This window comes from Choristoneura fumiferana, chromosome 20 (assembly GCF_025370935.1).
Source record: "Choristoneura fumiferana chromosome 20, NRCan_CFum_1, whole genome shotgun sequence".
Classification (NCBI taxonomy): Eukaryota; Metazoa; Arthropoda; class Insecta; order Lepidoptera; family Tortricidae; genus Choristoneura; species Choristoneura fumiferana.
The window spans coordinates 5,270,700-5,286,301 of NC_133491.1; the positions used below are offsets into that span (position 1 = coordinate 5,270,700).

Genomic DNA, 15,602 nt, shown 5'->3' on the forward strand with positions numbered 1-15,602 from the left:
TTTATTTTCATAATTAACAGTAAATGTCTATGAGTATAATGATCTAATTAACAACGGCTACTTGAAGTAACACAGGGTGCTATCAAATTATTCAGGAATATTTCACGGAGTTATGGTTAGTTAGAAGAGGGAACGCCCCTGTAAAGGCTTTCAGCGGAAATTTTGATTCAAATTTTAGTCACAGCTTTGATTCGGTTATACTACATTTTAATAAGTCTTACTAACCTAACCAACAAAAAGTGTTAAACCCCCCGACTTCGTCACTTCAAAGTTCAGTATCTCAAAAACGGCTTAATCGATTTTGATGAAAAAATCTAAAATCGACGCCATGGTTCCTAAGAACAGATTTCGCTATCTCGATTATAAATGCGAAAGTTTGTAAGTCGGTTTGCTCGTTTGTTACTTCATCACGTCTAAAATACTGAACCGATTTGGATGAAATTCGGTATACAGATAGTTTGAGTCCCGGGGAAGGACATAGGATAGCTTTTATCCCGGAAAATTATGTAGTTCCCGCGGTATAGTGAAAACTGAATTCTACGCGGACGGAGTCGCGGGTAACGGCTTGTGTTAAAATAAAATATTGTGAAACGTCACATTATCAGGATCAGCTTATGTCTTGTCGTTTGTAAAAAAAGTGCTTTTTACAATTAAGTATATTTTTACACCAACTTCCTTAGTAATCGGTATTGCGGATCGGTAAGCGGAGCGTAGGACGTCCACTAACGAGATGGACGGATGACCTGGTCAATGCCGCGGGATCATGGTGGATGCAGGCCGCTTCCAACCGAGGCAACCGGAGGTCAATGAAGGAGGCCTATGTCCAACACGGTGCCTAGAACGGTGCCTAGTCTATACGTTCTTATACTGCTCACTGAATTTGTTAAACAAAAAATTAAGTTTGAAACATATGAAGAACAAGAAATTCGTGTACTCACGCGCACCAGAAATATGAGTGTGGAGTGTGGTATGCGTGTATTGAAGCGTGATGAGATGACGTACGTTTGAATTTGAACGAAGAATGAATACTGAGTTTGAGTGAAGAACAAATGACATCTCGACATTTATGGCAGTTGACGACGTATGAAGAACGTAAACAGACGTGTGTGTTTATTGTGTTTTCCTTTGTAACGTATTTTTTTACGATTTGTAATCATTTTTTTCAAATTCGCTGGCCAATAAAGGCAACTACAAACTACTGCTTCCTTTCATTCACGAACTGGTTCCCACATTTTTGGGGGCTCGTCACCGGGAATTTCTGTGGTTTCCGCAAGGAACCAATACGTTCGTGAAAGTTTAAAAAACAGTAAGTAGCCACTGACTTGGCTAAGCAGCGAAGAACGACGACGACAACGGATCTTAACCACGAAGGTGAATTATTATTTTTTGACTGTTACGACGAAACGATGCCTAAAACCAGAAACGACGACGAAGCACCTTCTACCCCGACCCTGTCAAATACTTTTCACTGTGCGCAAGACCTTATCAGAAAATTCGACGGAAAGGACAAGACATACACCATATCCAAATTTATAGAAGATATAGACGAAAACGCTGAAATTTTTCAATGGACATCTATACAACAACATCAAGTTTCGCCCGAGGTCTAAAATAGACGAAACAATGTACCAGAAACCAGACTGTTAAGGTTGTTTAATAAACTTCCTGTTGAGCCAAAGGGTATCGTACCGTATAATATTTTTAAAGTTAAGTTAAAATATTTTTTATTGAGAGGGTGTTTTTACAGTATTGACGAAATATTTGATGAAATGTATAGATAGAGTATAACTGTTGGATATATTTGATGTATTTTATTTTATTTTATTGTTAGCTGTAAGACATTCAAACACAACCATGTATTGTTTAATGAATAAATGATGACATGTCTATGTCTGTGTCTAACACTGGACGTCGTACTCCCGACATGATGATGATGATGATCCTTAGAAAGGTTTTTGTTTAAAAAACTTTTTCGTACTGCAGAGAATGTACGAGTATACATTTTTCTCTGAAGGTGATTCTAATTAGTGACCATAAAGAGAATGCCACAAACGAAATTCACCTACATTGCGGCAAGCTTTTAGGACAATTCTTTTTCTCTCTTAAAAATAAATTGCGCTTTACCATATTTTTCTAAGTTTTGTTTTAGGTAATTTAAAGGGCTGATTTTTGTTTTTTGTTTGGGATTCTTAAGATTAATCAGTAATAAAAAGGTTTCCGTTTTCAACCTCGCTCACTTTCAAGGGTTTATCTTTTTTTTAACCGACTTCAAAACGGAGGAGGTTATCAATTCGGTTGTCTCCGTCATTTATGAACCGATTTGAATTTTTTTTTTGCGTTCGTCTAGGAATGTCTTCAATTAGGTCCCATAAACACCAAATCAGGATCTGATGATTGGATCTTAAGGAAATCGAGGGAACTCTTTAAATGTTGTAGGGACACGTATAGTAAATTGTATATATTTAGTAGTACCTCGTGCATTTGCTCTTGAAAATCATCATTTGGTGAAGTGGAACTGATGATGAAGACTACAGTTGACCATCGGAGTGACTACTCGATAACAAGTATTTCACGGGTTAAATTTTAATTACTTTGACACATTTGCTAAGTAATTTATGCTCCTCGTAATGGTAAAACGGGTGGTGAAGCACCAGGACTCCTCAATAATGAACGTCTCTGCATCGGAAAAAGCAATCTTTCGTAAAAGGTGACGAGCAGTTGATAATAAACTATTGTATCTTATATTATTTAAACTAAAGAGCGTGAAAAACAAATTATAACAAAAATTGAACTGACTACAAAAAACCATGAAAATATTTTTTTACCAGTCTGAAGTCGGTTGGTGCCTCAGCACGAGCCAGCAGGAGTGATTGAAGCCCAATATAAAGTGCGTAGGTGAGGTACATGACTATAGGTCCACTCCTGCTGGCTCGTGCTGAGGCACCGACCGACTTCAGACTGGTAGAAAATTATTTTCATGGTTTTTATGTAGTCGGTACATTTTTGTTTAAAATTTTTTTTGAAGTTCTTTGTTCTTTTTAATTAATTCAGTTGTAGAATTTGTTTTTCCTTAGAAAAAAATAAGTTTGACTGCCAAGTACTCGTTTCTGTTACGTCATTAACAGAGCCTTATTTGTTTACGTGTAGGTTATATTCAGATTCTTTTTCCCTTAGCACATTTCACCGAATAACGGGCGAACTCGAAAACTCTCTTTTACTAGACATTGGCGAATTGGTCCTACAAAAGACCGAATTTTACAAGACCCCCGCGACCGTAATGAATATTGAAACGCCGAATGTTTATTTCACCGAAAGCTTTAAATTCCAAAATAACTTTTGATCAAAAATCTCCAAACCTGTATACTAACTATTACCTAATCCCGGAGATTAATATACCTTTCAGTTAATCGAAAAATGGCGTAGATTAAGATTATGTTGGATCTGGCGCTTCGAAGGTCTTGTCGCGGTGCGCTCGTTTCGCTCGGTCGGTTGTCGCAGTTGTACTTACCTAACACTCCTCTTCGCTCCACTCGTCGGCATACCTAATTTCTTGTATCTGAAGTTTTGTAGAAAGAGATGTGTAATGGTATTGTAGTACACAATTATAATATCGAGGTTTATGTGACATAAATTTGATTGATTGAAAATAGCAAATTTAAGCTTCGATATCTCAAATGTAGATATTATGAATGTTTGATGCGTGCCTATGAACCGAGACATATAAAAAAACTAAATAATGATCAGATATTTTATTGAGATTTTCATGCACGAAGAAGTGCAGTCGAGGTAATAAAATATCTGTACGGAAATATAATATAAATACCGATTTTATTGTTACTTAGTGTAAGTTAATAGGTATTTTCGACATATTGGTAATTATACCGGGTGTGGCCTATAATATGAGCAAATAATTAAAACATAGATCGTACTCGTCAAAATGAACAACATTAAGTAAATAAATATAAATATAATAATATATTAGTTTTTTCACTTTTATTACACTTTAAAGTTAATTCTAAGAAGCAATGTAAAGCAAAATGCTTGATGTTTGTAGCGTGACAGGCGACGTCAGTTGTATTCTATGATGGCGTACATTGATAGCAGTATTTAATTTGTATTGAAAAAGGAAAACCTAAAGACTCCATTATTTTTAAAAGTCGCTGAACTAATGCTGTTCGGTTTGTGAAGTATGATCTATGTTTTAATTATTCGCTCGTATTACAGGCCACACCCGGTATACACGTTTATAACATTGACTGTACTTCGTTTAAAGGGTTCCGTACACAGAGAGAGGTTCTTGACAATGACCAATTGCGCAAACTCGACTGTCTCTGTCTATCTGTCTGCTTATCACAAGGGTTTAGCAAGTGGCTAATAATGCGTGAAATTATTAGGGTTCCGTACCCGAAGGGTGACAAACGGAACTCTATTATTGTTCGTCCGTTTGTCAACCCTTCTGTTTAGGGCTGTATCTCAGAAATCGTAATAAACGGCTGTGATTTATACATAATGAGGTGTGTTGTTGCTACAATAAAAGTCAAAGTTAAAATATCTTTATTCAATTTAGGCTATAAAGCACTTATGAATGTCAAAAAATAATCTTTCACCGATTAGGAAAGACCTCGATCCGGCAAGAAACTCAACGAGGAATATATACATATATATATTTTAACAGATAGAATATTATTAAATGATATCTATACATCACAAGCACCTACTCGTATTTTAACACAACTTCAATAACAACAATTAAAAATAGTGTGCCTGTTTTCTTTAACACACACGTACTATAAATGTGTAAAATAAAGAGTCATTGTATTATATAATATTGCATCTTATTGGGGGTCTTTTTACAAGATACATTTTATTTTTTTTTATCTGTATATAACCTTTTAACATATAAATCTCAAATTTGTTATACTGCATACTCAACACAATATAATAAAAAAATCAGTCAAGCTGGAGCCAGGTTGATATTACTTTTTTTATTTTTTTTTATTTACAATATTTATTATTTTATTTTACATTGACTGTGGGTACGTATCTTTGCTGACGCGAATGTGAGGCTTTGGACGTGCACTAGGTCGATTTAATTTTACGACGTTTTTGCTGAATTTTAATAAAACCAACTGTAAATGGATCAGAACTAATTATGTCACATTTATACTGATAAGCCGAGTTTAGACTTGCATGAAAAATCGTGCAAGTTGCATTTAATTGCGGCACTCGATTGACCACTACAAACTCGTTGGCTTTACGGCCAATGTAATGGCCAATGTAACGGTAATGTAATGCAACTTGCACGATTTTTCTAGCAAGTCTAAGCTCGGCTTTATTCTAAGTACGTAAACTCTACAGAAAGAAATGAATACTTCTCTCGACATCCTGAAAAGCGCCATAATGTCTCCCATACAAAAGATATGACCGGCTATAATTCGCTCTTTCAGCCTAAATCCTGGGAGATCCAAACTGAATCAACCTACCCTGATGGATGGACCATTGACATGTAAAAAACATCTTTTGAGGATGTCTAGAAAATATCCCTGTATTCATTACGTAAATAAATACGGAAAGGACTTGAATAGTTGATTGATTCAGATGTTACTTAGCGTAGATACAGTCACCATACCAAATAATAATAAATATCAAGGGACAATTGATACCAATTGACTTAGACCCAGGCAACGGTTAAACATACTTATATAGATAACTACATACTTAAATACATAATAAACTTCTTAGACCCGAGAACAAACATTCGTATTATTCATACAAATATCTGCCCGGGCGGGGCGATCGAACCCAGGACCGTAATCTTCATAGTTCTCAAAACCACAAACACGCAAACACATCCGTTGCCAAACAAAACGAATTCTGTACGACATTACATTTACAATTTTTTTTACGACTTTCAACATTCAACTCTGCTTTTTATTCACACAAAATATCTACGATCCTATTTTATGTATTTTTTTAAATGTTAAAGCAAATTTCAATATAAATAGAGGATAAAGGAGTATATTTACTGCCCAGAAATACTCTGATTAAAATGTTTTATGTTATAGAGGTTGACTGGAAAATGGACAGCCAGACAGGCGCAACCCTTGTCTGTTTTGCTTTACTCTATTTAAAAAAGATTTGGTTTTGAACCGTGAAAATTAGTAACGACTACTTAAAATGAACTTTTTAGGGTTCCGTACCCAAAGGGAAACCCTATTACTAAGACTTCGCTGTCCGTCCGTCTGTCACCAGGCTGTATCTCTTGAACCGTGATAGTTAGACACAATTTTCACAGATTATTACTAAAAACAGAATAAAATAAATATTTAAGGGGGGCTCTGATACAACTAACGTGATTTTTTGCCGTTTCTTGCTAATGCCTAATGATTGTTGTATAGATGGTACGGAATACTTCGTCCGCGAGTCCGACTCGCACTTGGCCGTTTTTTTAATACGTAGTAGTATTAAACGAACGTTTGGATCAACTATTTTTTTCTTGTTTGTTATTCTGTCCCATTGGCCAAGAGACAATAGTGACAGAGTTTCTTTTTAATTATGCTGCTATACTCGGCGCCGTATATAGTTTCTCGTGTATTGGCAAGTTTTGCATCGGTAAGCATACATAAGTAATTTATTTATATATAATTGTAAAGTTAAAATTAAATGCAACCGCATAAATACATAATTTCATCCATTCATCCCAGATATATACGTCACACTGCTGGGCACATGCCTCCTCTGAGAACAAGAAATAATTTCATATCAATATTAATTTCACCTACAGATATTTGGTTGAAACTGTTTTGTAGTAGAAACAGTTCATATTACAGTGGTGATACTTCAGGTTTTAACAACATTTGGATACTATTAATCTCATAATTTGCGTACCTATATACTACCTATTTATAAATATTTTTGATATGCACATAGAAATATTGACAACAAATCACGTATGACAAACTTTATGGTAAACATAGCGGCCACAGGGCCATCATGACATCTCCAATTGTCACTTCATTTGGCAGAAAATTAAAACGCAACGAAAATACATCTACAAATACATACATAATTATAACGTACATAATTACACGTCTAAAATAAATATTGGCAGTGAGATAAACAGCAACAAATAAAAAAATATATCATAATAAGCTTATTATTACAAGATGACAGATAGTGCTCTTTAAGCATAGATTTCAATAGTGACAAAGATTTTGCGCGTCGTAAGTCAATCAGTAAGGAATTTCACAGCCGAATAGCCTGGACAGTATAAGAATATAATAAGTACATAGAATTAGACGTTAGATAGAGGCACGGTTAGGAGAAAGTTCTGAGAGCATCGAATAGAAGTTAGGTAGCTAAACGACTATTTTTATACTCAAATCGCTCTTTGAGGTAGCGAGGAGTTGCAGGGTTAAAGAGAATGCCGTAAAGAAGGTGGAGAATGTGATCAATTCAATCAATTCGATCAATTTTAACTACAAAAAATATACCTACATACGAGTATAAAGTCATGGTTTTAAAGAGTTGTCCAGGGGACGTAACCATGGCAACGAGGGCACTTGGCGGTTCGTAGAAAACGGTCATTTTAGGCATTTTTAAAACTTATGTTTTTGTCGTTAGGTCATTCTTATCTAAACGTTTTCTTTCATTTTTCAAATACGATTATATGTTTATATAAGAATAATTTGTGTTGATTAATGATGTAGCTACTAAAGTAACAAAACTGATCGATAATGTCAAATGACATACATTTAATCACACAATTGACAGGTTAATACACAGTAAAATATTACCTTATTTATTGATTGACCGGTAGGTACTTCTGTTTTCTATAATCATGTCAATACGCGGGTTGATTGGGTACCCGTCAATCTCGAATTTACTGGACTTGACAAGTTGATGCTTCATCTGTAAATTTTAATCGACGGCTTGTAGAGTTATGGATAACGCTCATTTCGAGGCTTAAAGACTCGAACCCTTAAAACTCGAGTCTTAAAGACTAGACTATATTTGAGCATGAAATTGGCTTATTTTATGCGTATGGGTGCGAGTCGTTGCATTTGACTTGAGAGTCTTTAGGGTTCGAGTCTTTAAGCCTCGAAATGAGCATTTTTCACAACACTGACGGCTTGACGTTCAATGAATTTTGTGGTCTGCTTATTTTTATTAAATACTAGCTTCTACCTGCGGCTTTGCACGCGTAAAACATGAACCTAGCAATTGACTTGAAATTCCAGGATTTCACAGAAATTCGACCAGCCGCTTATGCGCTTTATTTTACTTTGTGTGCGCCGCGCCGGGACCCTATAAACCCTGAGCTCAAAATAGATAGGAACGATTTTAATTAGTAAATTATGTTGACGTTAGCAAAATGCAATCATTTCAGACGTCAAGGAATTTGTGGTTTTATTTTTATCCACAATGGAACAGTTGTGCGAAATGATTTTCAAAAGGTTTCACAATGGCAATAAAGTAGTAGGAGGGTAATAAAGGAGTGGAGCCTAACTCCCCCCAAACTGTTTTCCAAATAAAATTAGGGCCATTTGTGATTTTGATTATTTTACTGATTGCCTGATTGATTGTGTTTTCCCGTCGGACTCTCTATTGTCGGGGCCCATTTTTTGTGGAGGCCCCGGGCTGTTCCCCGTTTGCCCTCCCCTAAATTCGGCCCTGCTTTAAAACTCCTTGGAATTAAACGCAATCGAGTTTACACCACATTCAAAAGGTAAAAGAGACCTCCTCCGTGGAGGACAGGAAAAGATCCGGTCGGCCACGTTCAGCAAGAACCGATAGAGTAGTAAAAATTGTGAGAGAGCGAGTTTGGCGAAAGAAAACGCCGCTCCATTCGAAAATTTCAAGGGAATCGGTGCACCATGCTTTCAGGGTGGATCATTGATGCCATGCCTACAAAAAACGCAAAATTTATGACATTTCTGACGCGAACAAAAAGAAAGAGAGTACAGAAATCTAACACAATAATTTCTTGGCACGCAAGGAATATTCTGGAAATGTTTGGCTTTGTCTGATGACGGATAAGCCAAGGCAGTATTATTAAATTAAATTAAATGAAAATTAAACATGCTTTATTGCAGACCCGGATCCATAGTTTGTTAGTAATAATACATAAGTCTTATTTTTAAGGTTCAGTATTGCATTCTCTTTTACATATCAAATCAAAATAATCAATCAATATACTAAGGGGCTGTTTCACCATCCATTGATTAGTGTTAACTGGCGGTTAGGTGTGATGCCGTCTCTATTTGTTTTATTCGAATAGACGGAGACGGCATTACGTTTAAGCGTCGGTTAACGCTAATCAATGGATGGTGAAACAGCCCCTAAGTCAAACAATTCTAATAAATTAATCATAATTAAATATCAAATAATATAAATTATAAGATATATATAATAAAAAATATTAAATATATAACTTATAATATATAAATTATAAAATCCTTTGTCTTAGGTGTGACAGTAAGGCATTTTCTGCACACATTCCATCAACACGTGATAAATATCTTCTACCACCCCACAGTCAACGCACTTCGAGGTATTGGATTTTCCCATCAGACTCCTGTTTTTAATATCTGCTAGCCATATTTTCATTACTAAATCCCTAAGCATAGTAAACCGTTTAACATTGTCCCAGTTAATTATGAAAACAACTGTTATTATAATACTCGTTTAGCGTGTCAGCCAAATTGGAACCCATCCAAACGCCCTAATCAGGCAGACCAAGCCACTTCCGTGATCCGGGATTGAACGCCGTACCCGAGGGACGTTTGGCTGAGATAACAGTTTGTGGCTTACTATTAATCATCATCATCATCAGCCTGAAGACTACTGTTGAACAAAGGCCTCCCCCTTAGAACGCCCATGAACGACAACTCGCAACTTGCATCCATTGTTTACTATTAATAAATTATTTAAATAGCATTAAACAATACACACACACACAAATACACACACACGCACGCACCGCACGCACGCACGCACGCACGCACGCACACACACACACACACACACATACACACACAACATTAATATAAACAAAAGTAAGTTTGATCAGTTACAAAATTGTTCAACAGTTTTGTATAATTTATTAATTACTTTATTTGAGAAGTTACCCTTGTAGATGTATTAAATATTTATGGCTCTCTTTCAAGCCTAAAAAGAGAGGTACTGATGAATTTGATGTTAAAATAACAATTTATTCGTCTGAGTCTGAACGTCTAGCCACGTTATAACTTTAAAAAGTTCATTATTTATTAATAAGACTTATTACCAAAAGACAGGTAACTATTAAAATACTAAATTAAGCGTAATTTAAAACTTTAAACGCAGGCATGATTGGAGCTGGTTTTAAATTAATTTAAAACCGCTGTGAATATTTTAAACTCGGTGCTAAAGCACTGCTTTAAAAAGCAAGTTATTAAATTTACTTGTAGTTTGTTTTAGCATTAGGTATTTATTACTTCAAACACATCATCATATTTTAAATTAGCTGGCAGCATGCCAGGGCTGAAAATGAGCGTAATAAAGTACAGAAAGCGCACAGATACAAGGTATCTAAGTGGGATACATTGTTAAAACATCATCACAGTCATTGTCATCTCGGCTTATATTATGTCTCGCTGCTGGGCACAGGCCTCCTCTCGGAATGAGAGGGCTTGGACCGTAATTCCCACGCGGGCCAAGTACGGGTTCGGAATTTCACACACGCCATTAAATCGCTTCACAGGTTAGTGTGGGTTTTCTTACAATGTTTTCCTTCACCGTAAATCTCGTGATAAATTTTTAATGTTATTTCGGAGATCAATTTAAAAACCCAGAGGTGCGAGCTCTGGTTTGAACCCACAATCCTCTGCTTGAGAGGCCATAGACCAAGCCACCACGGCTTTTTTAGTAAACACAACAAAAAAAACTATAAAAACTTGAAAAATGTAAATAAGAACCAGACTAGTGAAAATCAGACACATAAGAAAAGTTCTATTCGTCTATTAAAACCAGATTATTGTATTGGCACGCAATTCACATAAGTACCTATGCCAAATTTCAAGACAATGCGACTAATGGAAGTTGGTCAAATTACTTGCAAGATTTGACTACAGACAACGGGACAGGTGAAACTAAATAAACTAAATGTATTTAGCCACTTAATGCCACATAATGGACACGTATTTTATCTTCTGTCAAGCAAACAAATATGACAAAGATGAAGTTCGCCAAAGTAAGTCAAACTCAAAGGAGTGGCGGGCTGTGACGGCAATCCTTAGTACGTACTAGGGAGTGAGGTTACACGGAACTCTCTTTGTGTCGCATTCCTCAGTAATGAGGGTCGTGACCATCCTTCTGAATCACTTTCTCTCGCACAAACTTTTTCCATCTATTTCTGTCTCTGGCGGTGTGGAGGGCGTTATGAACTGTAGAGTCAAGAGCGGTGTGAATCTTGTCAGACCAACGCATTGAGCTGCGATCACGAGGCATCTTCCAATCCACTTTACCAGTCACAATTAGCTTCTCGAGGTTATCACCGTCTTTCCTTGCAATGCGGCCAAAGTATTCAAGAACCCTGCGCAGACATTCGGATGACAGGTGCGAGGAGACTTTGAGTTCTCGCAATATGTAGGCGTTAGTTCGAATTGCTGTCCAGGGAATACGGAGCATCTTTCTCCAGCACTACGTTTGCGGTCTGCAGCTTTCAGTGTCCAAGTCTCAGAGCCATACGAAAAGATCGAGAAAACTAGCGTTCGCACCAGTGACCTTTAACTGGCTATAATCTTCACAATTTTTTGCTGAATTGACAAAAGAAAAAATGCATGACCGATTTTTTTTTTTAAATCTAACTGCCAAACTAATTTGATTGATTTAGGAGTGCCTATTATTAGTGTCAACTGTCAAGAACTATTCGAAATCAGACTTCACTTTTCAAGAGGCATTATTAGCAGAGTCAACTTTGGTGCTTCGCCCCGTTACCTTAGTAGTTGATCGACGGCCGGAGTAGTTCAAAAAACTTCCGAGTCTTTCGAAAATAACTCCCCCTTTTATTGAACCGGGTTAAATCTATACAAACCCAATCTCGCGAGGAAACGTCTGTCCTGCCTGCCATCGGTTTTATCAGAAAACATGCCGTTACTTTGTGGGAGAAGCAACTATGTTTTAAACATTTCATATTTGTGTTACGGAATTTGTGAGATTTAAGCTCGATAAAATGTGAAATATGAATAAGAACGTCTCTAAAATATAAGCATGGTTTGGGAGTTATTTTAAGGCAAACGATATAAATAAGTAAATCGTGATAAGTTTTTGTTAAGAAACATTGTTTTTTCCTTACCTCGAGAGGCCAAAATGGAGCTCTTATATGATCACTGTTTTCCGTCTGTCCGTCCGTCTATTAAAATTATTTTTCTCAGGAACGTGTAGAGTATCAAGTTGAAATTAATATCAAATAGGTAAATTAAGTACTCAAGTTTTAATACCCTTTCAAGTAGTGAAAAAATGAAACTTTTAAGGTCTACCAATAAAAATTATAAAGTCATTATGAACAGCATTTACATACAAACTGCCGTAACCGAAAAACATAGAATGTACAGTCGAGCCAATTGAATCATGACCCATGCAGGGTGGAACCTTTGTGCTACTAATTCATATTGACATCGCATACTTTTATCTAGGAAATCATAGTGAAAATGTTTATTAAAATGTCATGATTCAATTTGTTCGACTGTACATCCTATTGTCCTAGAACTAGAAATCTGATATTAAGGTAGCTCATAAAATCACCACACAACAAATATGAAATATCTGTCTGTCTATGTCAGCAACATCTAAAATTAAACATGTGTATATTTTGCAAGAGAGGGGCTCTACTAACACAGGATATTCATAGATACCTAAAAATGTATACGGAACCTTCAGTAAGTGTATCTCTTTCGCACTAAGATTTTTTCAGTAGGTCTTGGTCCTGTGTGTGGCTACGGACAACTTGGACAAAACGGTCTTGGCACTTTTCCATCTAATCTAGTTCGGTGCAGGTTCAGGTGTGGACTTCACATTCTAACTTTACGATAGCTGTGTAACTTTAATAGGATTCCCTCGTTGCGAGTTGCTACTGAATGTGGGAAGGTAACTATTACCCGACTGAAGGAGGATTATGTTTTTAGAGCGTACTTATATTATTATATGTTTATTTGTTCAGTCTTTTCTGTAGCCTATTTAGGCTGACTGGCGACTGAGAGACTGGACGGTGTTCAAAATATGAGTAGGTATCATTCCATTTGTCTGTCGTCACTGTCGGAGTATTATACATAGGATTTTTTTTTATAGTTATAAATTTATATTTTATTTTTTTGGGGGATATTATAATATTTTAAAACAGTGTCCGCGAACAATAACATGAAGGGGGATTTTTAAATTGTTACAATTATGAAAAAAATGAAAGCTATTATGTAGGTATAGTTTAAAAATTATATCTTAATTGGTAATAATAGTTAAGTTGATTTTTTTAAATAGTAATAATGTACAATGAATTTGATTAGGAAATAAAGAAGAATTATGTAAATTATAAATATGATATAAAGTAACAACTATATCAACAAACAACTGGAAGTCACCAAATTTTAGTCATGAATATCCAAGTATCTAATTAACATACATGTATAAGTACAATAATCGCCATAATTGTCGTCATCAAATTGAAAGTCACGTGCTACATTCATTATCAATTCAAGCCGGATAATTCAACTTTTCCCGGGCACTTGGGTTGAGTGCAAAGTTCTTCGGCGTACACGCTGCTGGGGTACCAAGCAGTTTAGCGAAATACGGCTTGTATGTCAATTTAAAAACTAAGCCAAGTCACGTTCCGTGAACGGTATTACTGAAAAAAAATCATAAAGGATCTGAGGCCGTACTAGGGTTTCCTAGGGTAAAAACAGAAAGGAACCGTATTACTAAAAAAAGACTTCGCTGTCTATGCGTCCCTCCGTAAGTCCGTCACCAGGCTGTATCTCATGAACCGTGATAGTTAGACAGTTGAAATTTTCACAGATTATGTATTTCTGTTGCCGCTATAATAACAAATACTAAAAACAGAATAAAATAAATATTTAAGGGGGGCTCCCATGCAACAAACGTAATTTTTTGCCGTTTTTGCCTAATATTAATAACGGCAACAGGTAGACGCTTGAAATATTCATAGAATATTTAGTCGTATATTCACTTTAAAAATAAATAAGTAACTAAATTGCAATTAAATATATATTTAAGGGGGCTCCCATACAATAAACGTGTTTTTTTTTATGGTACGGAGCCCTTCGTGCGCGAGTCCGACTCGCACTTTGCCGCTTTTTAATGTAAGTTTTTCATATTATGCAAGTTGAAGCGGCAATGGACGACATCGCTCTGTATTTACTCTGTCTATCTGAAATCTCTTTACGGTCAAATTAACAGTTTTGGATAAAATTTGGAATTGAAATAGGTTGAGATCCTAAAGGGCATAAGTATAGTTTTATAGTTCCCGCGGGCGCGTGATAAATGAATTTTTCACAGACGAAATCACGAGTAAGTTAGTTACTTAAAACCCTAATTTAAAAGTTTTATTTGTCTAAAGAAAAGGCAAATGCCAGAACGACAGATGACAAATGAATGTTAATTTGGCAGAAACTTAACGAGCGTTGAATAAGGCGTTAGCCCGACCTACTACGAACACGGGCATACTTAAACTCATTCATATTTTATGACAACACTAACCGTAATATGTCACTGACACCGAGGTGCGTGGCCACGTGTGATATGAAGTAGTTCGCACCCTTTTGCCTCGCCCTTTTACAGGAATTTAACCTCGTGAATTCGTATAAATTTGTCAAGAATATTGTAATAGAGGCCGCAAAAAAAACATTGTCTTTTTTCTGCACTGTAACTGGCTAGCTGGTTCAGTTTAGTGTTGCCAATCTAAAAATATCGATTGTCTGCTCAAAACCAAAATTGTGCCGATGCAAGCTCTGATATTTCCCCAAACTATTATACGCGATAGACGCTCGACAGTGTTGTACTCGGGTGTATTTCTTAAAGTTGTCAATCCGCACTGGGCTCGTATGGGAACTACGGTTCAAGCCCTTTCCTTAGAAAAAGACCTGTGCTTTACAGAGGGACGTATATAGGACTAGATGAGAGATGTGAATTTCTTAGAGCGTTTATGCCTGCTGAGCTGGCAATGTTGCATTTTTTTTAGTTTTTCTCGATTATTTCGTAAAAAATTAATGAAAATTAAAAATGTGAACTGATAGAACTCTTCTTAATATATAAGTTAATGTGTCTACTCCAATAATTATTGGTGATAGACTTTTATATTCTTTAAAAACGATTTTTTTTATTATTGTTTATTAATGGTGGTGTAGCTACATAAGGTTGCGGGGGAGCAAAGTATTGTTTTAAGTTCATAATCTGTGTATTGTTTTTAATAAAAAATATTCTATGATCTTAACCAAGCTACGTTTATTTCTAGGTACGAATATATCAAAATGTATCACAATCGTAACACTGCCGGTGTTGCAGAGTTGCTACTCGGATGTTGGCTGTCAATATCCGTCACTCCCGAGTTT

At 36.0% G+C, this 15,602-nt stretch overlaps 1 protein-coding gene across 1 annotated transcript in view; it reads left to right on the plus strand.

Annotated features, from left to right (window-relative positions):
• The window catches only part of LOC141438914 (uncharacterized), a 75,616-nt gene that overhangs the window by 882 nt on the left and 59,132 nt on the right, over positions 1-15,602 (plus strand). The window lies entirely within an intron of this gene.